Consider the following 25,480-nt stretch of genomic DNA (forward strand, 5'->3'; position numbering starts at 1 on the left):
TGTTTTATCTGTTGTCATCTGTGTCTATGCTAATAAACCTGAGCATTTGTGATGAGCTTCAATGTGATGAATTTTCCTTTGTTTCCTTCTTGATTTCCCTAAAGCATCACCTATTTTATAGCCTGGATGGATACATTTTAGATGGGTAAAAAAGGCCATAAAAGAGTTCCACAACTCTTTCTCGACAAATGCTTCTGAGTTACTTAGCCATTTGCTGCACACTGAGGTTTTAATATTCCAGAAAAGTCACAAAGATTAAAAGTATTGTCACTACATACGACGTAATTGCTCACTGGCACAAAGAACATAATTTTAAAATCCCATCTTTGATGTTGTGCTGTTTCTCTATTGATCGCCTGTGCTCAGTTTTTTTTTATTATTATTTTTATCTTTGAACCAGCAGACCGGTTTATGCACGATCAAGTCAAGGTCAGGTCTGAGTGATTCACTTTATGCTCTTGCTTTGCCAGTCTGATTCTATTTGTCTGTCTTCTGGCTAACTAGAGCACTTCAGCTTTTCCAATTTGCCCAGCCCCCATTCTGGAGGAAAAAAAAACATTTAGCCAATGCTGCTCCTTATCTCTTTCGCTCCTCTAATCTCCTGTGAGCCACAGGAGTGGAGGCAGAAGGGCCAGCATTGTCCGGGGATGTGAACCTGCAACCTTTTCAATTTCACCCTGCGCTTCAAAGCCCTTCCGCCTGGACGATCTCACGTCCTGGACAAAGGTGCCATTTGCTTTTCATTTCCTCAACGATAAGAGAGGAGAAAAAAAGTATTGTATAATGTAATGCTCCCTCACCTTTCTGACATCAGCAAAATTGAGGTGCAGGTGAAAGATCGATACAAATTAAAAGCAAATACAAAAAGAGGTAATAAGGAGGAGGGGATGCATGTTTGGGAATCTATTTCCTTTGTCTAGCTTCTTTCAGCCTGTAGACTTCATTTTGTTCAAGTATGGTGGCAACAAAGAAGAACAAAAATCGAAGGAAAAGACCTTACAGATTGAAAGTTCTTAATTGACATATTTTGTTATTGATTGTTTTTTTAATGATTTGTTCTTCCTGGATATTAGGGTTGAACTGTTAAGCATTTATAAAAACATAGAATTACAGTCCGTCAAGGCAGCCTTGTCATGTTGCACAAATATTGTACAGAATTTTGAGGACCTAAGCAAGAGATTAACAGAAAATGACTCTTGCAATGTTAAAGTCACAGAATCACATTTAATGGTTGGTTGTTAGAGAACAGACAGCCATTATGTTTGTATCATAAAATCTGGTCAAGTGATGCACAGGCTGTTAAATTTTCAAATGAGCTGATCATATAGTGCACTTATTGTGCAGGAAATATAGTGTTATATTTGTCAACATTTTCTTACATTATTACCATCTTAAAGATTTTTTGTAGTAGTAAAGGGTTGGGTATTAAATATTTATTTACCTTTATACTATTAGCCAAAGAAAATTTGCAATAGCCGTCTGTCTCTAGCTTGTGTTTTAGTTATATAAAATCATAAAGATTGCTATGCAGTGTTTAAATGCAAATATAAAACACAACTGATTTACTGATTTACAACTGATACTGATTTTAAAAATCTTCCCCTGGCAGATTATTTCACTATAACATGGGAAAATGTCTTGTTATAGTTGGGTATTGCTGGGTAACAGTGCCCATGTTGTCTTCAGGAAAACACCTAGACAACCAGCTGTTCAATAACAGTTTTCCACTAAACATATCATCTCTGGCCAGATCAGGAAGGGGGAAAGAATTTGACAGTTTTTTAAAACTTACATACTGAAGCAACATCAAATTTTATTGACCTTTGACCAATAAAATTATTCCAGCAGAATTCGAATCGACTAGAAACTACCTTGAAGACATAAAAGTAATTGCAATCAACTCATTTTTCACAACCAACATTGAATTTGCAGCAGCTGTAAGAGACTTCAAAGCAATATTTTTGATTAGCCCGGTATATTCCGTACCATTCTACCAACCAAACTTAGTGGCTGTGAAATGAAAAAAATACCTGCTTGTTGTGCTTTTTGGTGTTCAAAATTTCGTTATCTGTAAACCAGTAATTTTTCATCTGGACTGGTGTAACTGAGCATCCTGCTGCTTGGTCAATGTAGCGCAAGACACAGTTTTGTTTTATGTTTTTTTTTTTCAATGAGCCACAATGCTGTAGTTTTAGGTTCGAGACTAGATTTATTATAACGTTTTTCTTTCTCCTTCCCACCTGCACGTGCCACCTTCACCATATCATTATTCTTAACCAGCGTCCTTTCTGTGCTCTTGTACCGACAAGCAGGAAACCTGCAATGTGGTGTTCTGTCATAATAGCAGCAATATCTACACAACATTAAGCAGATTACATTTGGCTGGAGGCATTTCCCAGCACTGAAACACACCCCACGGCGAGGCAGGTGGCCTTGCATCCATCAAACCAACCACTGCCAAGACCGCTGGACAGAATAAGAAAAATGGTTACTCGCTAGAATTGTCTTCCCTCTTACTATTCTGTTTTCTAACAGTGCTATATTTTCATAGGACAACTGGGGAAATAAAGATGGCTGCTATTTCTCCAGGTGCAACAACGAAACCCTTAAAACATTTAAATTTACACCTTTTAAGACAAATCAAATAGATTGAATCTTCATAACTACTTGCAGCTTTAAGCTGAATAAAAATTAAAAATCCAATTTTTGTTATTTTCTAAAATTAATTAATCAGAACTGGGAGGAGTGTCTTATGTCAATCATGCTTGTGTACATGTTGCTCACACCTTCCCCCTTGTTCTCTGCTACGCAACAATTAGCTCCCATCAATGGAGCGGCCATGAATGCTCAAGCTAGTAATTACATGACCACTGATGACGTGAATGAACAGTTTTTATAATTTTGCAGAAATTCCATACATTGGAAAAATATGATGGAAAAAGAGGAATCGTGTTTTCCATCCGTCCATCTGTCTGTATGTCTGACTATGAACTTTGCAAGTTTGAGTCTTGAAAATTTGGGAATTTTAACTGTAAAGCTTTCAATAACACATGTTAAAATTGCTTGCATTTTAACATATTGGGAAAACGTTAAGAAGAATGGATACTTTTCCGCAGCACTGTACCTCCCCAGATCCCGTTAAAAATATGACTACAATGGGTACATACCAAGCATTTGAGGCATGGAAGTGGGAATTTCTCTTGTTATTGCTTGTGCAAAAGTGAAGAGGGCCTGCAGATTGATATTCGGAACAAATTAAAAACAAATGAATCCTGCAGAGATTGAAAAGAAGACAAAATAGGAAAGTATTATTATTCTTTGATTTATGGACAACAGTTCTTTACAGGTTGGGTCATTGAGCAAGTGGGTGTGCATTACGGCAGTCCCATTGCCAAGTCACCTGCCAGTCAATAACCTATTTATTTTAATTTCACAGCCTATATGAGCAAAGCATATTGACAAACTGCAGAGATCTCCCGCTGGATGAGCCAGATAGACTGCAATTCAAAAATTCAATCTTCTGTCCACTGATGCTCTTAAGTTTCTATAAATTATTAAAAACCTGCATACTACTAAAGTATGTGAGAGAAATTTTATAGTTAAGTTGATTTCTGTGATTTCATTGGGGAGGGTTGGTGATCAGTTTTTACACAGAAATTCTTATTCCCTCCATGGGACACAGTTGCTTTATGAATCTATCAGCAGAGAGAAAAATATGGCATTTAAACATTTAATAATGTGTCCCTCCTTTAATGTAAAACTGGTTCAATATGTTGTGTTGTACACTGACATTTAAATAAGGGTTCCCTTGCTGTTCTCCAGGCATTCATTCAGAGGTAAATATTGAAGACGATGTCAAATGAAAGTGCAACGGACCGTTGACGGATCTGTTTCACGTTTTTCTTGATTAAAAAAACAAACTCACAGCAAGTTGCAAACTTTGTGATCCGTCCCTTTTTGTGTCTCAGAGATCTCATTGTTTGGAAGACATCTGAAGGTGACTCTCTCCACAAGTTCATTTTTGATGCCTCTGTCCTGTTGCAGTCAATAAGCCATTTAATCTTAGTGCTCAGCCAAGTCGATGAGCCAGTGTTGTGTCCGGGGCTTATGGCAGACAAGAGGAAAGCCTTGCCCAGCTCTGATAAACTATTTATTTCCTTGAGCTGCTTTGTCTTCAATTTGAATCAAAGAGAATCGCTCTTGGCCTATTTCGATCCTGGGCACCTCGTTTTAATGAGCTACTTTAATCCAGAGCAGCAAATGTAGCTTGCCTTTCAGCATGACAGAAACATGCTAGATTAGAGGATTACTCGCATTCTTGCATTTATGTACCAATTTACAAGCACAAGCTATTCTAGAAAGGCAGTTCAAATATGAACATTTAGTGACTATTTCCAACCTTAAGGAATATTAGCAGCCATATATGCTCCTGTTTACATGTTATGCACATACAATGTTTTTCATTTACAAGTATAACCCTTGAGGAAGAATATTCTCAGAGATTCATGTTGTGGACAAACACCATCGGAGGTATGATAGACTCTGTGGTGATAGCACATTAGCAGAAAATAATAGGTGCTAAAAGATATCGGATAGAGGCGTGCCGTGGTGGCGTAGTGGTTAGCGCGACCCGTATTTGGAGGCCTTGAGTCCTCGACGCGGCCGTCGCGGGTTCGACTCCCGGACCCAACGACATTTGCCGCATGTCTTCCCCCCTCTCCTTCCCCGTTTCCTGTCAGCCCACTGTCATATAAGGGACACTAGAGCCCACAAAAGACCCCCTGGAGGGGTAAAAAAAAAAAGGTATTGGATAAAGATTGTAATGACAGAACTTGAATTCTAAAATTAAAACAAGATTGATATACAAGTCTCAGTTGAGCTTGGATGACATGAAAAAAGAAGAAGCTACTTGTTATGTTAAGTCCTTTCAAACAGTTGCTACTGGTGAAAAAATATTCTTGGAATAGCATCTGTACATTAAACACACATTTACCTTGGGGTGTGCTGTGGTGGCATAGGGGATAGTGCGACCCATGTTTGGAGGCCTTGAGTCCTCGACGCGGCCGTCGCGGGTTCGACTCCCGGACCCGACGACATTTGCCGCATGTCTTCCCCCCTCTCCTTCCCCCTTTCATGTCAACCTACTTTTACATAAGGGACACTAGTGCCCACAAAAAGACCCCCTGGAGGGGAGAAAAAAATAAAATAAAACACACATCTACCTTGCTGTGTATGACCATTGCTTGTTTTGGATTGCAAATTGTTGGTGTTTTGTTGGAGTTTGTTTGTGCCGCTCTTGGAGGTAAGAAGCTCACCCTGATCAGAGGTGTTGGATTTATCCTCCTTCTGTAAAGTAAAGTACTTTGAACTGCCTTTTTACTGAAATGTGCTGTTAATCCACTTAGCAATCTTGGTTAGGTAAGGTTTTCCTCCTCCCCAGTACTAGTCAGAGAATAGTCAGGACAACAAACTCCCCCAGAACAGCCAAAATTCCAAAACCATGATGTAAAGGCCAAATATTACATAAAAAATGTATTTTATTGTCCAAATTAATGGACTTTTCATCAAATTCCCCTCGCATTTTTCTCAGTATGTTGGTCTTTACATGCAAATACAAGATGTCACTGATACACTAAAGCCATCATTTTCCTGGCCAAAACCAGTCTTAAGTCATTTATTTTTGACTGTTTTAAATTAGCCAAGAAGTAGTTGAACACATGACTTTAATTCAAGCCATGACGGACAAGATGTGAACATCAATGTCCCAATAGTCTCTTTGATTTAGTGCACATATACACTGTGGTGAAAACGAATGCTTATGCTTTCCACTCATTAAATGCACCAGACGAGAATGTCTGGAGACCAGTGCTTCATTTTAATGGGATAATATATGTTCTCATTAGCCCTTTTTATTGCAGTATTATCTCCCTGGTGCTGACAGACTGTTTTTGTGCTTTAATGCAAGTTCTCTCCCAGTCAGGTTTTTTATGCCCTTCCAGCCCAGCTGCAATGAATGCCGTATAAAATCATGTAGACACAAACAACATACAACACTTACAAACCATATCTGCATTTTACACTAAAATACAATTTCCTATGTAATTTTTGTGACAAAAAAGGAAACTTTTTGAAATAATAAATTGTTTGTAATAAATCTCGCTTCGTTTAAAAACTCAATGAATAAATTTAGACCAGTGTTTCTCAGTTCCAATCCTCAGGGACTACTGCCCTGCATGTTTTAAGTGTTTCCCTTTTATTACACACCTGACTTGAATAAGTGGGTGATTAACAGGTTTCTGCAGCACATGATGGCTGCAGAGGAGGTGATGCAATCATTTGAATCTGGTATTCTGAAACAGAGACGCATCTAAGATATGCAGGGCGATGATCTCTGACGGCTGGAACTGCGGAACACTGATTTACACCTACAATAACAGGAGTATTAGAAAAGCCAAACATATCTCATTAAATGGTCTTAAAGATGATATCTAGTGCTGTAATTCTTGTACTTAGAAATATCAATATGCACCCATGAATAATTGTTTATTGAGTATAGGAACCCCTGACAGGATTTTACCAAAATAAAGTTCTTAAACATTTTTAAGTGCTGCTAATTTTGAATGCATGTATCTAACCATCTGATATTTGTAAATATGGAGAATGAGCAACGTTTTACAAATTTTGACATAAAGTGTGAAGTATTCAAGTTACACTTGAGTTGTAATGGGTTCAGCCACATGTGTTTAAGACCAGAGTTTAACTGATACTGCTGTAGATACATGAGGTTATTTTCCAAAGATTTTTGGATATTAGATGTATCTGTCGAAGTTCACTGTTCACAGAAGGTTCAGGGTAATCACTTTGATTTAGGAGAACAAATGTGGTTGGTTTTTTTATTTTATTTTATTTTTTTACACACATTAACAGTATTTAATAAATAAGCTTATTCTGCTGTGTGAAAAGCCTGGCACCGATTCAGCAATAATAATGGTTTAAATTTCTCCATCCATCTCTTCCATTTATCCGGGATCAGGTCACGGGGGCAGCAACCTAACAGAGGAGGCCCAGACCTCTCACTGCCCAAATTTAAAATTCGGATATTTCTTAATACAAAGTGAATATTTGACTTCTTATAGGTAAGTTTATGCCTTTCTGGTGCCTGCTGATGTTGTTAGAAACCCGGCATGAATATAAATTAGGTTAAATATTTACTTGTGTACTTAAATACCATTGCGTGGCCCACAGATCAAGACACTTGCAGCTTTTGTGGGGAACAATCAGCATGAGGGGTGTTGTTGGGCAAAGTGCAGTGGGACGCCTCCCAGCCTCCTCGGGATCCAGCCACAGAACATCTCAGTAAATGCGGTCAGACAGATGAGTCTCGCCTCGGAGCGCTGCCTCCCAAGGGCAGAGTGACATTTTCTGGGGACAATATGGGACTGCTGTGACAGGAAAAAAACAAAACCCCTCCGCTCTCCTTCTCCCCCCAACACTTTATCCTTTTTTTCGTTCTAGCTCATCCCTTTCTCTACTAATTTCCCTGGTCCTCTGTGCTGCAGTAACCACCGAGTGCCTTTTTTATTCTCTTACAGGTCAGAAGACTTGACAAAGTTCCAAAAGCCTGGCGGCACTGCATCAGGGAGGAAAATGGCTGAAAATGTGACTGAGTTCAACAAAGGAAAATGATTACTGACAGTAAATATACAGAGCAGCAGTACAAGCACTTTTCCTAAAAGTCTGATGTAGACAGCTCTTATAGATTTGTTATGAGTATAAAAGAAAATTTAAAGGACATATCTAAATAGTTTTACAACTTTTCCTTTTCTGTTAAATTCTGGCTAGTTGGACATTTCAGTAAGACTTGTAGTTCCCTGACTAAAGTCAAGAAATATATTAAAATGAGTGAAAGAAAATGTCACTAACATAGCTGAGAGTTGTGAATGATGAATTATGTGAGTTGTGAATGATGAATTATGTGAATTATGTGAAATTGTATTCAGACTTTATTTCTGAATACAATTTTGTATCCAAGACTAAAGTGATGGCAAATTCTCCAGCTCAAACTTTAGTAGATATAGTGAAGACTAAAAAACTTAACTTTGTTAGCTCAGGGATTTAAGAGCTGATTTATGTCAAGTCTAACTTTTTTCTTCACTATGGAGCAGAAGATAAACATTCTTCTCCTAACCAGTATTTGCACATAGGCCTGCTATGACGCAAGCTGTTTCATAATCATAAGTGAAGTTTTTGTTGGGTGAAGAAAAAGATATGTCTTGACTTCCACTGAGCATACTCACCTTTCCTGCATAGATGATCTTTGTTACAAACGTGCTCATCACACTTCCATCTGTTGCCACTAAGTTCCCATTTAGCCATCCAACACATTGCAGTTTTTTTCCATTTTAAAAATAGATAATGTCTTATGTACAGCACAACAACAATCCACCTGCAGATCCAGAATGCAGATCTGAACGGCTCCATCATCTATAGATGGTGTGATATTAAATTCTTGTTTATATGCTCTGCTTGAAAAACGTATAGAAAAAGCCGATTCATTAATCTGTAACTATAGAATATGGTAATATTTTCTCATTAAATTTAAAAACAAAACGAAAAGCCCAAAAACTTGCAACCTTAATTATATGTTGACATTTTAAATAATTTCTAAGCTTTGGATTGTTTCTTATAATTTTCTCTTTGCTCATTATTCAGTTGACTAAAGCTGTAAAAGTAAGTAAGTACATCAAAAAAAAAAAAAAACCCTGAAAATCCACTCCTTGAGGCATAGAAAATTTGTTCGACATACAAACCAGATATATGATCATCAAGCATGTATACCAACAGTTTGTTCTAGCTACGTGTCGGCGTCCCTGTATGTATTTACTGTTCAGCCTCGGTGCTGACATCCATTTGAGTCACAACGCACATCTGTCATTGTGGATCGGCACTGTGGTCTGTGTGACAGATGAGTCCTTCCCTCTCAGCGGGGACGCTCTCCGGGGAGGTGCAAATTTCTGCGCATCCAAGCGTTGGCAATCATGCACAGCACCTTGATGAGAGAGGGGCCCCCGCCACTTGATTGACTGACGTGCTAACGTGACGAGATGGCTACAAACAGCAGAGGCAGAGAGGCACATAAAGACTCCAGGCGAGCAGCCACGTCCTCGACACACAGAAACATGCTTGGATCCACGGAACAAATCAGCGCACATTAAGAGCTCATCTTTCTTCCCTTGTCTTGTGTTAGACTGTTTGACTCACTGATATCTATGGCTAATCTAGTTAGCGTATGTCACAAAGCTGGAGACAGCTTGCAATGAATCCTGCATGAACAAGGTGTTACTGGTGATTTTGTAAAACACAAGGCTCTCAGTTGTAGACAATAGTCTACTTCGAAAGGATATTATTTGTAAGACAATATTATGCAAAATAGGCTTTACATCATGATATAATGTTATTCCCTCATCAAAACCGTACCTGGAGTCTTGTTTCAATTCTTTCACGCATGTTTGAGAAATCCTTTAATCTCCATGGCAACCATTAAGCTGTGCAAAACACCTGGTTGGGCAGAGCACCGCCTTTGAGATGCAGCTCTTCCTCTGAGTTGCAATTTGCAATCTTCAAAACGCCCGTCCCCCTTGATACCCTCAGTCAGCTCCTTCAGACTAGCCAGTAGCAATTAGCAAATGCCGAGTGCAGCTGTGCATCTGCTGAGCTCATTATATAATCTACTTCTCAGTGCAATGCTGGTGAAAAATATTTTGAATGGGGTTAACAGAGGAGCGGTGTTCTGATGACTTCCTGAAAGAGGAGTTTCAGAAAAAGCAGGAGCTTTTAAAGAGACAGAGTCCCAATAGCAAGCCGTTAAATTAGGAAGTACAAATTCTTTTAAGTCATATTTGACAAATATAGCATTTTTATAACATCCAAAGTTATAAAAATAGATGTTACTTGATTACGCAGTAGAGTGATACTATGTGCCTGGAAAACATACAATACTGCCCCTTTAACATTCAAGGGTTTGGTGGCAGCCAGGGTTAAATCTAGCTGCCCATGTGTTTTTCTCTCGTTGCTCTGCTAAAGCTAACTAGATCCAATTAAGACTTTGGTTCAGATGCTACATGCCGCGCTCTGCAGTGGCATCCTGCAGGTAGACATTTACAGGGTAGGACGAGGACTCCAAAGAGGTCTGTCTGTTCCACAAGGATTGTTTGACACTCTGCTGTGATTGCTCTACTTTAAGTGCCGGGTTTCGCTGCAGGAGGTTAACGGGCTCAGTTCAAGTCAGTCTGCCCCCATTGAATGAGGACAGGCAGTAGGGTCCAGCAGCAGGACAGTGATTGGGTGAAAAACTCAGACTGAAAGTGAGCGAAGCGCTCAGCAGTCCTGCTGTTTGTTTAAGAGCAGAAAGCCAAATGGGAAAGGCTAATGGCCTAATTGTTGTGAGTGGCAACGTACGGTACCTGACGAGACTAATTAATCAGAGTTGGCTGAAAATGCTAGAGGCTTGGATACCAAGAAACAAATGTGTGTGTTGATTAGTATGTGTAGGGTGTGTTGGGGGGTTATCTTCCTTGTCCTTTTGGTGCCCACTGGTTCAAAACCCCCACTAACACGCTTAGAGCTGTGTCTGTCACATTTAGTTACTTAACTACAAAGGACAGACCAATGCAAAAATAAATAGAGTATGTTTCCCAATCATACATAAATGCCTTGGAACAACCTTTTCCATTATGTCACTTTACAATCTCAAATACAATTTATTGAGATTTTATGTAATAGTCCAACACAAAATAGCACATAATTGTAAAATGAAATTAAATGTTTTTTTAATGTTAGTAATACAACCCTTTATTTAAACAGCTTTTTACTGTAATTCCAACTTAAAGTCTTGTGGGATATGTTTTTGCACATCTAGAGACTGAACATTTTGCCAATTCTTATTTGCAACATTGGGAACATAGGTCTGGGAATATGAAATCTCAAATACATCAGTTGGTGGTAAAAAATAAGAGAAAATGTCAAAAAGTTAACAGGGCATGTTGTTGTACATGTCTAGAAGATGCATGAAACCAACTTAGCAACATAAGATTGTAAAAACAACAAAACAAATCCCTGCACAGACAAATAGAAATACACAAGCTCTCCTGAACATTTTTTTTAGCTCATGTCCTAGATAGCTAATTCTTCCAGGAAACATTTCAACACAGCAGCATTAACAACACATACATGCACTGTATAAATAACTACAGGCACAAGCACAAAATGTTTCCCTGTAGACTAGTGCATTAGACACCAGGTATTGTTCAGGGTCTGATGATCCTCTGGACAAAGTAAAATAATGTTCTTTACTTCACTCCGTCTTTCTCAGCACATCCTCTCAGCATGTTTGCCCGATTTGGTTCAGGTCACTTCACCTAATGGAGTCAAATGAAGTCCCTGAAGTCAGAAGTTGTCCCCTGGACAGCAACATCCATGTTTTGAGACAAATGTCTTTGTATTTCCACTGCTCTTTCTCAGTGTTGCTGCCTCAGGCTTGTAGTAGGATGTGCCACTTAACTGCTTTTTACACTGCCATTTTCTCTGTGTATTCATGGGCATACCATTAAAAAAAGGCTGGCGGTTCTTGTTTGTGTCAATGCTTTTTTTTTTTTGTCTGCTTCTTGTTTTCTGGCTCAGTCATCGACTTAACAGTCAGCAGCATTGTGGTAATGCTGCTGTAGAGGCGAATACTGCGATTCATAAATACACCACATTTTAATTTTTATTAAGATTTCTGTTTTATCATTTGAAATGGAAAATGATTCAAGACTTAAAATAAAACTGTAAATGTCTCTATTAATGAAGTAAACTAAAAATATGAATAGATTAACTGATGTTTGGCAATAAAATCTTTTAGATCATGAAAGCAACTGAGATTGGGAAACATGTCAACATGTGAATAAGATCATATGCAGCTAAATGTTCTGGAATTTTTTTATATTTCCAAGAGCAGGATTGCAAAACACAAGACTACGATGTTTTATACAACTCAATGATAGAAAATCAATGCCAAACATGTCCAAAGTACCATCTGAAGAAAAACAGATATGCCCATGACAACTTTACATAATGTGACTTTAAAAACTCACAAAACATCAGATATTTTTCTCAAATTAAACCTTAAAAGTCCAAAATGTTGCTGTTGCTTTTGCCTATGCTGAAAACAATATTTAAGATGCACAGTCGGCAATACAAGCAGATACTGTTTATTTTTCCATTCTCAGTTTTATTGGCATGATCTCATTATCTGAGCTTTGGTTCACCACACAGCTGTGCAGTAGCCTGAAGTGAGCTGGTTGATGGCAGTCACTTCCTCTTCTGTGTGTGATTCTGTTCATTCTGATATGTGATATGGCTCAATATTCTTTGTTTTATTCATCCAGTTCTCATCCTTAAAAGATCTCATCTCATGGTCCAAAAAGTAAACCACCCAAATAAAATTTTCAGTACATTTATTTACATGTACAATAATAAAAAAAAAAGTTTCCTGAAGTGATTATTAGTTATATCACAAAACTAAATGCACTGATTTTCATATTTCTTCCCTGATTTTTTAAGATACATGTTGCATATATCAGGTCCACTATCATCAGCAGCTCCAGTAAAATCTAATAACTCTTTTAGACATGAAACAGATGTTTTTCCACCATTGCTGAAAGCAGTAAACCTGTGAGCATGTAGTGAACTGAGTTGCGTTTTTTTAAGCATTATGATTTTTGCCTTGGAAATTCCCAGTGATAGAATATTTGTCCAACTTTTCTATTATTGCTGAATCATGAACACTGATCTTAAATGGGCCAAGAGAGGCCTAATGTGTTTTAAACGTTGATCTAGTTTCTTTTATGATCTACTGGATAAGCCATTGATTCGATTTTGGGGTAATTTTTGCAGGCCAGCTATTCCTACAAATCTTCACCACTGTTCCATGTTGTATGAATCTGCAGATAATCTAGTCCCACAGGCTTAGAAACTTCTCCAAATACTTGTCAATGACTAATAGCCAAACTTAATCAGGAATACATTTGGCTATTATTACCCATTGACAATAGATGAAATGTAAGTGTGGGAAAGAAAACTTCAGAAAACTTAAAAATCTTTTAACAACAGATATGAGTCAGTTCTTTTTGTTGATCCTGGTCTGCTTAAAAGCGACATCAGTGGATTTATTGGTGGACCATTAGAAATACAATGCCAGTTTATTATGTTAATGCTTCACCCTGACACATTAAAAAGGCATCAACCTATTGCTGTGAGAGGCGCAAGATTCTTAAAATGACACAATACTGTTTTCCTGTTAAACACTTCTAAGTTTTTGCTGAGTAAACTTTTCTTTCTTTGTCCACCACAGAAGTTATGTGATGAATGTTTTTCAAGAAACCACAAAATGTAAGAACTTCAGCACATTAAATACTGGTTGTTAATGTATGAGTCAAGGTCAGAAGTACTTAAAAGCAGCATTAGTCTTAGCTTCAGCTGTGTGCTGTCAAACTGCAATGAGCAGAGTGCAGTCATGTGAAAAGTTTGTGCTTGACGATTTTTCTTTTTTTTTCCTTCCAATTTTTCAGCGTGAATGAGGCATTTATGCCCCCTGAACAATAGAACACATCCACACAAATGTGAAGAGACAGATTTGCTTCACACTACCAGCAAGGTTAAATAAACTAAAAATGAGGCTGGGCAATGTAGACACTGGTTATCCCTGATGTGCTGCCATACTTAACAGGAAACTACTTTTAAAAATCGCAGTGATGAAGAATCCTCCTTTCCTCTCCCCCTTTCAAATACAAACACACGGAGACACACAGTTTTTGCTTATTACAGTGCATCAGCTCTCCTCCAGCTGTCAAGATTTTAGACACCCAGGCAGTGGCATCTATTCAAAATCAATTCAAGACGGTCCCTGCCACTTTTATTGGATTTTACATCAACAGAAGGGACAATTAAGATGATGAGTTTTGGTGGGCGGACAGTTGAAGAAAAACATGCCGTCCATACAAACAGAGCGTGCACTGCCAGATGGGGAGGTACAGTGTTGCATAGTGTGAGTAGGTGGTCTACAGAGAGAAGATGTTCACAGTTTTGCCTCATTTTTCAACAGTGGGTATACATATCTGGACAAAGTGTGTGTTAATTGCTTCACAGGAAACCAGCCAAGGAGGGTGGACGGCATTGTTAATAAATTCAGAGGAAAACGGAAACAGCTGGTAGTTTTAGAAATGAATGTACTTGTTATGCTACGCAACATGATTTCTTTTCAATCGCTCCATGTAATGGATAAAAAGGAGCTGAACTTCACTTCTAAAAGGTTTGTAATTGGAAATAACTGTTAAAACAATTACTTAATATTGTCATGCTTCCTGCTGTGATAGATGTCCTGTTGACAGCTAGTTGAATATGTATATAGATAAATAAATTAGAAACCAAAATATAAATATAATACAGTACATATTAAGTTTAATAAATAAGGTAGGAACATTTTAATATGCACATGCAAATCATTACAAGATAAAATATTGCTAAACACAGACTACAGAGGAACTCATTACAAACGTTTTCATAATTTTTTGTTGTAAATATGTTGAAAACCATATTTTGATTTTCTTCCACAAGTTGTGCACTTGGTCCATCATATAAAGAGCCAACATTTTAGAAGTTTTAGAGAAAATGCTCATCTTTGTTGATTCCCATGTAACCTTTTAGTTATGTTGCTACTTTTTAGAGCTCTAAAGCTACTGTAGTTTTGAAAAACATTTGAATTCAGTCTGTCATGTTTCACGGTGTGTGTTTTATGTATCTGTATTTTAGCTAAAATTTGAAATGAATTAAAGGTGTTGGCATGTTAATAAGGACTTAAATGATGAAGAATGAACGTTTACCCCAGAGCATCCTCACACCATCAGAGGAAGGAAGAATTATTTTTGCCATTTGACTCAATGTGACAGTGGAGGAAAATGAAGCCTGGCAATAGATATTGTTTTTTTGGACTCAATGGTGTTTCAGCAAACAAAACAAAACCATCAGCTTGGCAGTGTGTCACCGTTTCAATTCATGAGTAGAACAGATGGACAGAGCTGTAGCTGATATTAATAAGAGCAAAACAATAGAGTATCCATACATAATACGCTAGATCTTGTAATTAATTCTTTCTGTTTTTAATTGATAATTATTTTAAAAATTGTTTACAAAAGGTGTATGATGGGAAACATGGATATCAAACAGCAGTATTCTGAACAAAACTCAACCAACAGTTCACAAAGTCTGGATGATTTGGGGGTAAAATTGTTTAAGGCATATGCCAAAGTTTCAAAAATATAAACTGCTTGACATTAATAAGAATGTAATCGCCTGTTCCTAGTATGCTACTTCCAAACAGTGAGTTTAAATAATCCCCTAACACTTTTAAAGTAAGTATTTGTTTAAAAGTAGAAGACATGACAGAGTAATTAGGGTGCTTACACTTAAGGCCAGATGTAGATAAGCTTTCAGGTTGGCTAAAAGAAATATTAACTAACTACAAGGAACAAATTTAAAAAAGAGTATCTTCATTTTCACCATATGATAAGGCTGAAATAGGGCTTCCTAATTTTTCCTAAATTGTACAGCCCTATCAACTTCCCATCTGTATGAAATGCCTTCATTCTGCTTTTTTTTTTAAACTCTAAGTTAAATTCATTTTTAACTTAGGTATGATCAAATTACCCCAAATAGTCTTGCAGATCTGAGACATAGTAAATCTTCTGCACCCTGTGTTTAAAATCCAGAGATATTCACCATCTGAAGAGGCTGATCTGTTAGCTTTATCTACATCCATCTCTCATTGTCTTACTCCAGTTTTGTGTGGGTTTTTTTTCCTTTCTGTCACTCTTCATTAAATATAGGCTCAGCATCAGCAGTGCGTCTCACAGCACGGGGTTAATGTTGAGAATATGTCGCCTGGGGAGGCTAATGCTTGACACCAGCGAGTGCTCTGCACCTCTTGTATCCCACTGTGTCACCCGCTGCCTCGCTCCTGCTACCCATGCTCGGCTAAGTGCTCCTCTTAATCTGCTTACAGAGCTTTTCTAAACATTACACATATTACCATAAAAAATTAATTTACCTGCCAAAGTGAAATGACTAGCACCGCTGGACTCTCCTTCTCTATTTGATTCCCACTGACAGGGAGAATGCATTATATTTGAACAGATTTTGCCATTCAAATTTATGCCCGGACTAGGATGGATTTCTGGCTTTGATCCATTTATTGTGTGTGGCATTGTCTAGGAGGGCCCAAAGGAGCAGACAGTTTTAGGGTGATAGCAGGATCCAACCTTTGTGGGCCTTTTAAAGTTCAATCCATTCAGTTTATACACACACACGCACCCCCCCACGCACACACACACTTGCATATCACAAAACAGGGGGAAAGGAAGCATCTTCTATGACATTCACAGCCTAGAAGTCTGAAAATTTCAGTATTTTTGATACTCCAGTGTTGCTCATTTCTTAGATTTTATTTAAGACACAAATAAGACACCACATGCCATTTTTCTTTTCTGAAAGGAACATGAAAAGATGAACATTTGAAAACCCATACAAGAGGAACAAAATAATAATAAAATGTATTTTTCCAAAAAATATCATACCACATTTCAATATTTTGTCTCCTGACAACCACATGCCTCAATATGTTTTATTTTACACCATATGATATTATTTTGACTGTGTTTTAGACCAACAATGTGTTGTATGATTTTGTAGTGAAAGGAAGATGCTACATGGTTTTCATATATATATATATATATATATATATATATATATATATATATATATATATATATATATATATATATATATATATATATATACTTTTCAAATTATAAAATCTAAGAAAACATCTGTATTCATCCACATCCAAACTTCAAAAAACACTCACAAAAGCAGGTCCTTTAGGGATTTCATTCTTTTTTATTTATTTATTTTTATTGAATAGATCAACATAGAGATTGGGCAGAGAGTGTCTGAACATCATATTTCAAGTTCTGCAACAGAATTCTAATGTTTTCCATCAACAATATTGTTGTTACTAAAGAAAGGGTTTCTTTTTTGAGAAAATTAGTTGTCCTTCCAATAAACTGGATGCACTGGGTTTTATTTAAGATTGTACATAAAGGTAGCTGAACAGATATCCACTGTAAAAACTTTACTTTGAAAAACTCTAAAGAATATCTATTACTGTCCTTGCGCTTCACTCTTATACTGATTAATTTAGCAAAATTATGCATTACTTTTTGTTGACTTACCACATAAAATCTCAATAAGTTTGTTATTGTGACATGACAAATGGTGAAAAAGTTTCCAAGAACTGAATTTATTAGCTGATTCTGCTTAAATCAGGCAATGAAACTTCCATATTTACTATAAGTTTCCTCCTAAATCAGGATTTATGCTCTCTATCTCCTCTCTCTGCTGTTTCTTTGTATAATGAATTCCTCCTACAATGTGAAGCATTACACTTAACCTTCTCTATGTAATTTGTAATGAGATTTTTTATTGTAAAGTACATCAGCATGTCTGCAGAGAACTGCTGGTAGCTGGCTTAGACCCGACTTACATAAAAGGATTAAAGTGATCACTGTCAATCTCCAGCAGAAATGATTTATACTGCCTAAGGTGTATTTATTCTTCCGAGGCAAAGACAAGTCATTATTAATTACCTGCAAAACACTTTTTCACTACAGTGACTTAGAGACTGAAAAAAAAAATAGAATAAGTGTTCATTTTAATGTATGGATTTTAGCGTCCTCATCATACTTGTGCTTATGCACAGTAAAAATCCCGTTCAGTTCAGTGAAATGCAACCCTCTCATGTCGCCAGGGAAATACTTCTCTTATTGCTTTGGATAAATAAATATATTCCATTACCTGCTACGCATTGAAGAACTTGGCTTACCAGTCTGCTGGTAAGTCACTTCATTACACAAATATAGGAAAAGACAAGATTCTCGGCTTTGCCTATTTCAAAGCGAATGATGTTGGAGTAAGCTGTGGCAACAGAAACATGAAGAAGCCTTATTGACATTAAAAAAGATATCATCATCCTGGACTCTACCTGTCAATGAACGCCTCCTTTCCATGTCCAAGAGGCGTGCAGAACTGAATGTGAAGTTTCTAATTTCAGGCAGGCTTATTGAGGCGTCATATTGCACCTGCCGTGGGCTCACACTCTGATGGCCTTTCAGACCTTTACTTTCTGTCTCAATCAGGGAAACTGATTGCCTGGCTGGCTGCTACCTACCTTCGTCATCCTGTAATTATACTTACTTCCATTTAGAAACATGCCTGCCAGCTCTGAATGGAACACGACTTCCACAAAGGAAGTGAGGCTGGGTATCAACAAAAGTTCACTGTGTGGGAACAAGATCAGCTCCTCCTCACCAGTACTTTGAATCTACACTTGATAGATTGTCATGTGTTCATTATCTCTTCTTTGCAGGGTTATTTCATTAGGTTGACTTAACACCATTATGCTTTGCTTGTGTTGTGACATTTATATCTTGCAACAACCTTTAATATTAAAAATGATAAATTAAAGCTGGACAAAAACCAGAAAATTTTGTCTCCAAGTCGGTTGCCTTATTAAAACCTCTGTTAATCCCAAATTAGCTGTCATACAGTCCTAGACTCTTTATGAACATTCTCTGCAGAGGGAGAATTTTCACTCAACACAGTGCTTGCAAAATGCTAAATTTCTTATTTGTTTACAGAAATTACAGCATATATATTGTGGCACAAAGTCCCTCCTTTTCCCAAATTGGGAATCATTTTACAATCTATTGGAAATTCACAATCAGTTGTGTCTCATAAGAGTCCACACAGCGTCTTATGGGAAAGTCACGTTTTGTTGACTTTCTAACTTCAGAGACTGGGTTGATCACCTGTGGGTTGGAAGACGATAACTGGTGGGTGAAAGCAGGATGATGTGTGAATACAACTAAACAATATTCTCTAATAGTCCACAATCTTCAGGTTTGTAAAAAAAACATAAAACATAAAAAATAATATACAAAAACATCTGCTACTTGACATGCTGTTGGCTGTCCAGCAGCACCATTCGTTTTCCTTGGTGGTGATTCACTGTAGCTCCTTTAGAACGTGCTAATGTTGTGTTGTTAGTAGGTAGCAGATAGTCACAGTATAGTTTGAAACTTTGTTGGAATCATGTTGTTTTTTTTCTTGTACAGGTTAATTTAAAACGGCCATAAAATACATATAGAGCAGTAGAGGCTTCTTCAATGATTTTGCCAAAATTACTATCCGAGATAACTGCTGGCAGTTTAGTTGAAAGCCTAGCAACTTTCCTAGACATAGACGTATTTTGACATTTGGATATGTTTGCAGTACAGAAAAATTCATGTTAAATAAACACCTGAAGAAAATGCGATTAGAAATGCATATCTATTACAACTTAAAATGGCAACAATCTGAAACTGATTGTATTATGTTGCACTCCAATATGTCTTCTCCAACAGCTGCATGACTTCACCTAGATGTTGTTTAGCCTTACTTGCTTTTTTTCTGGAGAGGTCTATAAAAACAATCTGGACTTTTAGTCTTCTCACAGCCCAGCTGTTTAGAAATTAAATGAATCCAGCTATATGGGACAGTAGGCTGCTTCCCCATCTGTTTACAGAAAGTCCTTTGTAAAACTTTGTTGCCTCCCATAATGAGTGGAATAAAAAAAACTGTTTACATCAGCACAAATGCATGAGTCTGCTGGTAAGTCACTTCATTACACAAATATAGGAAAAGACAAGATTCTTTATGGGAATGTTGCTTAGATGTTGTTTTTTTATCATTTGTAGATTAATTTACATGCTATTGTCAAAATGTAGTACAATGACTAGTGGGTAAAAACTTTTAAAAATTATTTTTTATATTTTTGCTCACATTTTTAATGTGATTAAATTTTCTTTTTTAGCTTTTTTCAGCCTTTTGTGTATGTGACACAGACCATACCTATAGGTGCTCATTTGATGCACTTTTATTGTGAGAATGCTGCCTGAAGTTTATGTATTTTGGATAATTCTGAATTATAGTCACTGTGTGGGTTAAAATCTATAGATTGTTTCTTTGTGTGAAATCCCAAATAGTTTGAGGTAATTTGACAAAATGTGAAAAGCTTAAATGAAATGAATACTTTGGAAGATATTGTATCGTGAGCAATTTTCTGATACCATCAAATATAGTCTGGATGGAAATGTAACTGTGGCTGCAAACAGTTGCAGCCACAACTGTTTGTGGCTGCAACATGAACCTCAATAGACAGGTTCATGTGTTTATTGAGTAGGTAATATTCTTATATTGCGGTGTTCTGTTTACTGTTATGCTACAAACAATTTCTGCATGAGGAATTAAACATAGTTTCTGAGTTTGAACTAATTGTGCAAGTAGCATTAGCAAACCATGGGACAAATCAACCAAACAAAATACAGCTGGAACATTCAGACAGGAAGATCCAAACAGTAGGTGATGCTCTGCAGCTGAGACAATATCTAATTTATCCGTCATGTCCGTGGAATATGCCTCAATTAGCAAGTAATTCTCAGCAAAGATTGTTGTTCAGCTTTCTGGCCTATTTTTTCCTGCTCTCTGCTCAGATTCAGCTGCAACAATTCTATACATTAGATACATGATCACTGCCTTTAGGCCCTTTTTGATCACAAAGCACAGCATCCTGGTTTCTAGGAACTGAAAGAGAAATTTGGGGCATAGGGTTATACATTGCACCATTATGATAGGCCATTTTGCTGAATAGAGCCTGGCACAGGAATGACTTTCTTTAGTAAATGTGGAAAATGGCCATCAAAGCTGCAGGCCAGAACAGAAAGCCTTCATCATCATCTGTGGTTCTTATGCTGTTACTTGTGGAGTAATGAGAAATCAAATGGAAAGAAAAACAGAAAAAAAAACTGAGTAAATAGTTGCAGTGATAAAAGATAAAGGTAAAATAAGTTTTCTTTTTTCTTTATTTTGCCTGTGAATAATTGCATCGACTTCTAGAGGTGGCCACATCACATTTCTGCAGAATATAAAGGACAAGTCAATCTGTGTTTGCTATAATGAGCTTTTTGATTAAGAATGAAATACTGCTAGGGGGGAGAAAAAGTCTTCTGATGGAGTAATTTCTCTTGTGCCACATCATTACGCCTGCCTGCGTACAAAGCATCAAACGGTCACCACAGCCAGGCATTCCCATCCCCCTTCAGCCCCGTCTCTTTAGACTCTACACAGAAAAAAGCACAATTTTTCTTTCAGATTCATGCATTTGTGTTATTTAAAATGAGATAGCTTAGAAGCACCTATTTATTCCTCTAACACTATTAGTGCCTGCCTCAGTCGGCCTCTTGAATCCATGTCTCAGCAGAAAAGTAGGCAGGGCGGCCTGCAAATGGAGGGGCAGGAGCACGGCACAGGAGGCGTGTTGCCCTGTCTCTCCTCGGATAAGGTCTCTGCCATCAGCCTGGTGGTAAACACACTTTCTGTCGCGCCGCCGTCTCGTTATCTACCACCTCCTCCCTATTCCACATCCTTTTATGTGCCTGAACATCCTGCTCTGCCTCTGTTGTATATTTGGCCTGTGTGCAGAGTTCATTACTCTCTTCCTCGCTTCATTACAGACTAAAGATGGGCTGTCATCAGTGCTGACAGCTCTGAATTAGCGCTTTCTATCTCAGTGGCAGGACACCCAGCAGAGTAAAGCAGGCAAGATGGTGCCAAGTGGCACATGCATGTTCCTTTATTTGATAGGTGGAGCTATTTCAGGTGGAATAAAACTCATTGCCATTATAAGATCCAAGAAAATCAACCAGCAGAGTAATAACAGGTAGCAAAGAATGGGTGAGAGGTGTTTCTAGCAAAAGTGTGTCGAATTTGGTGGTAATCGGAGGGTGGTGGTGATGCTTCAGGGTGCTGGTAGACGTTCATTGGCAAAGTACAAATGACACGCTGGGTCTGTGTGTAGAGTTAATCAGCCTCCATTCAGCGGAGGATCAGCCAGGCTTCAATGCTGGGATCCTCAGCACCCCATCCCTAAATAAACAGCATGAACGGCACGCCTGGCGGGAAGCTGTTGCTGCTTCCAGGGGGTGATAGACATGAAGCATAGCAGCTGATTGAAATCAGCTTTCATCAAGTGATTTGCCTTTGAGTTGCAACGTGAGTCACAGTTGCTTCATCTTCTGTTTTTGAAATGCTTTCATGATGAGGATGAAGTTCTTCGACAAGCAGCGGAGATCAGATGTGGTGTGTGACAAGGCGCTGGCTTTGACTGAAGTCATCTGAAGCTTTCTGTTGGCAAATGTAACACTGACAAATCTGTTATGGAGATTTTAACTTACAGTATAGCTCTGCAGATTTTTTAGGGAAAATCTCTATCTCTTTCTGGTGGGATAAGTTGAAAATGTACCACATAAAGAGAAAATCTAAATCATAATAATTATTTATTGTCTTTTGATGTGTTTTAAAAACCAGTAAATGTACTTTTTACGGTTTCTGTGGTCTTTATATGTTTAGCTCTCCTATCCATCTCAAGGGGGCAGTGTTGTGATTTATTAGAGGCATCAGGCAATTGAAGCAAGTTTTTACCTGCAATGAAAGGAAATGTTTACCCCTCTGACAAACTTCTTCTGTTTTTGCTTTTTTGTGATACTTCTGTTTAAAAGTTTTAGAAAAAATATCAGTTAAAGAAAATTTGAGTGAATACAAAAATATAATTTTTAACTGATTATTTCATTTATTAATGGAAAAAAAATGTCTAACTAGACATGATGTGAAAAAGTAATCACTCCCACTTCTAATTTCTGTAGTCACACCCATCCTGATTACTCCCAAACCTGAAAATCAAGAAACAACTTAAACAGCATCGATCTGACAACAGGAAGCAGAATAGAAGAAGAAATTGAGAAACAAAATTACAGACAGCCAGCAGTCATGAAAGGGTTATAAAGACATTTCAATAGCTTTGGGATTCCGATCCACAGTGAGAGCCAATATCAACAAATGGAGAAAACATGGAACAGTGGTGAACCCTCCCATCACTAGATTGGTCTAACAAAATTCAATAACCCATCCATGAGCTGACAAAGAAAGTCATGAACGACATCTAAAGCACTGAGTGTGCTGTCCTCGCCCTGAGATTTCCAGTTTTCAGCAGCTAGACAGCCAGACAACGACGCTCCAATAACCAAACTTCTTTCTTTTCTACTTGTTTATTGAAGAGTGGCCTCTGACCACTGCCATCACTTTGGCCATGGTAAACTGAAACATACAAGACTGAGTATTAGCCAACGAACATAGCAAATTAGCCATTCTTGCTGCTAGCTAAAAATAAAAACTTTTTCCTAAATGACTGCAGCGTACAATTATTTACACCAGTTACATAAAACAAAGAGACAATTATTGCTTTTACAATTAACCGATACTTACGAACAAATCTTGTCTGAAACACAACGTATAAGGATAATAATCAGCTTAAATCATGAACTGTTCGGTGACGCGTTCCACCATCTTGGATCTATATTCTTTTTTAGCGTCACCAAAACATAACAAAATATCCACCAGGGGGCGTTCTAGTGCGGTTTTCAACCTTGCTGGTCCAACTTAACTTGCAAAAGGCAGCACACTGAGGCTTTACTCACCTAAGTTAAGGTCAGGGTTCATGACACAGGTTATATGAAATGAACTGAGAAAACTGACATCCAAGACAAAATCCACTTATGATCAAAAACAACACAAGCTAGAAGCTTAATTAAGCTAAACTAATTTACATGAAAATATCAAAGTTAATACAGATACATAAAGATAGAGCCCTAAATAACCTAGTTACACAGTTTCTAAACATAAAAAATGGGAGGTTATTTTGGGATATGAAACAGGACGATGATCTGAAGCTCACCAGCAAATCTACCTCCAAAATTCTGACTGCTACCGCCTAGAAGAACCAGTTATGAGTAGTGATGTGAATTCATTTTCATTTTCATTTGTTTTCCTGGATTGGCCTTCTTTGATTAATATGTAAAATAATCATTTGAAAACTGCAATTCATATTTACTCAGCTTATCTTTGGCTGATGCTAGATTTAGTTTGATCTGAATCATTTAGGTGTAAGAAAAAAATGAAAAAAGACAAATACAAAAAAACTGTAAGGGCAAACACTTTCTCAAAATATAAATGTCACAAATATGTAACACTAAAACTTGAATATTTTTAATGAGAGTATTTTTACATTAATAAGGTGTGAAATTGAAACAGTCGGAGTGCATCGTCTCTGGTCGTTATCTTTTGGTGAAAGCTGGCTACAAGAACAGATGTAGGTTGGTCATGGTGCGTGTCGTGTATTTTATGTGTGTGTGTGTGTGTGTGTGTGTGGATCTGGAGTCCATCTGCGGCATAACAAGAAGGTTCCTGTGTCATTTCCCACTCTGCTGCACTAACATCTTCAATTAAGAGCAGCCAGATACTGATTACAGGCTTTCAGGATGTTGCTCTGCCTCTGTGACCGATCTCCTCACACTCTGCTGGGTTCCACTCTGCCAAAAGAAAGCAAAGGTTGAGCAGTCACACAGAGGAAGAAGCAAGCGTGCCTCTAGTACCCTTCCTATTGGTTTCCTCTGCTGCACTTTTCAATCTGCTCGCGGAAGGAGAGCTAAATGTGACTTAAGAATTGGCACATAATCACATCTCCAGGTGTAAAGGAATTTGCCGTATGCCTTCCCCTTAGCTGCATATGAGGTGCATAATCAGTTAGCACTTGACCTTGACTTCTAACATTAATTCAGCGAGTAAACTGTCAACGTCTCTCACCAGCTGTGCTCAGGATTACAACCTTGATGAAGGTTGAGTGGTCTTCTCAAGAGTTTTTACTTTTCTGTACAGGAGGGGGCTCTTCAGCAAAATATGGCTATTTTTTTTTTTACCAGTATGATGCTTTGAGACAAACCAATAAATAAGAAGATGAAATTCTTAAAGTAAAACTATCAGCAATGTAAAACTGCTTTATTACAAGTAAAGTCAAAATGAACATCAAAAACACAAGTAGTTGTGTTTGAATGACATAGGGAATTTTATGTGATTAATCAAAATATAGTAGTGCATAAATGTGAGGAGGACAAAAGATTTTTAATCATTTTTTTATGTAAAATGTCACGATGGGAATTTTCATAAAATTCCCAGTTACATATGTAACTGAATACATATGTATTCAATTACCTAACTCTGACATACCTGAATAGAATTGACAGTTGTTTTTAGAAATCCCCTAATCGGTTTTATGCTACATCTTTGCCAATATCACAAACTTTAAACATTTCAAGGAGTATTATCCAATACATCACATGAAAATCAAAGAGCATGGCACATTTTCCAAGATATGTCTGACATGACTAGCCTTGTAGGGTTG

The sequence above is a fragment of the Xiphophorus maculatus genome, chromosome 1 (genome assembly GCF_002775205.1).
Source record: "Xiphophorus maculatus strain JP 163 A chromosome 1, X_maculatus-5.0-male, whole genome shotgun sequence".
Classification (NCBI taxonomy): Eukaryota; Metazoa; Chordata; class Actinopteri; order Cyprinodontiformes; family Poeciliidae; genus Xiphophorus; species Xiphophorus maculatus.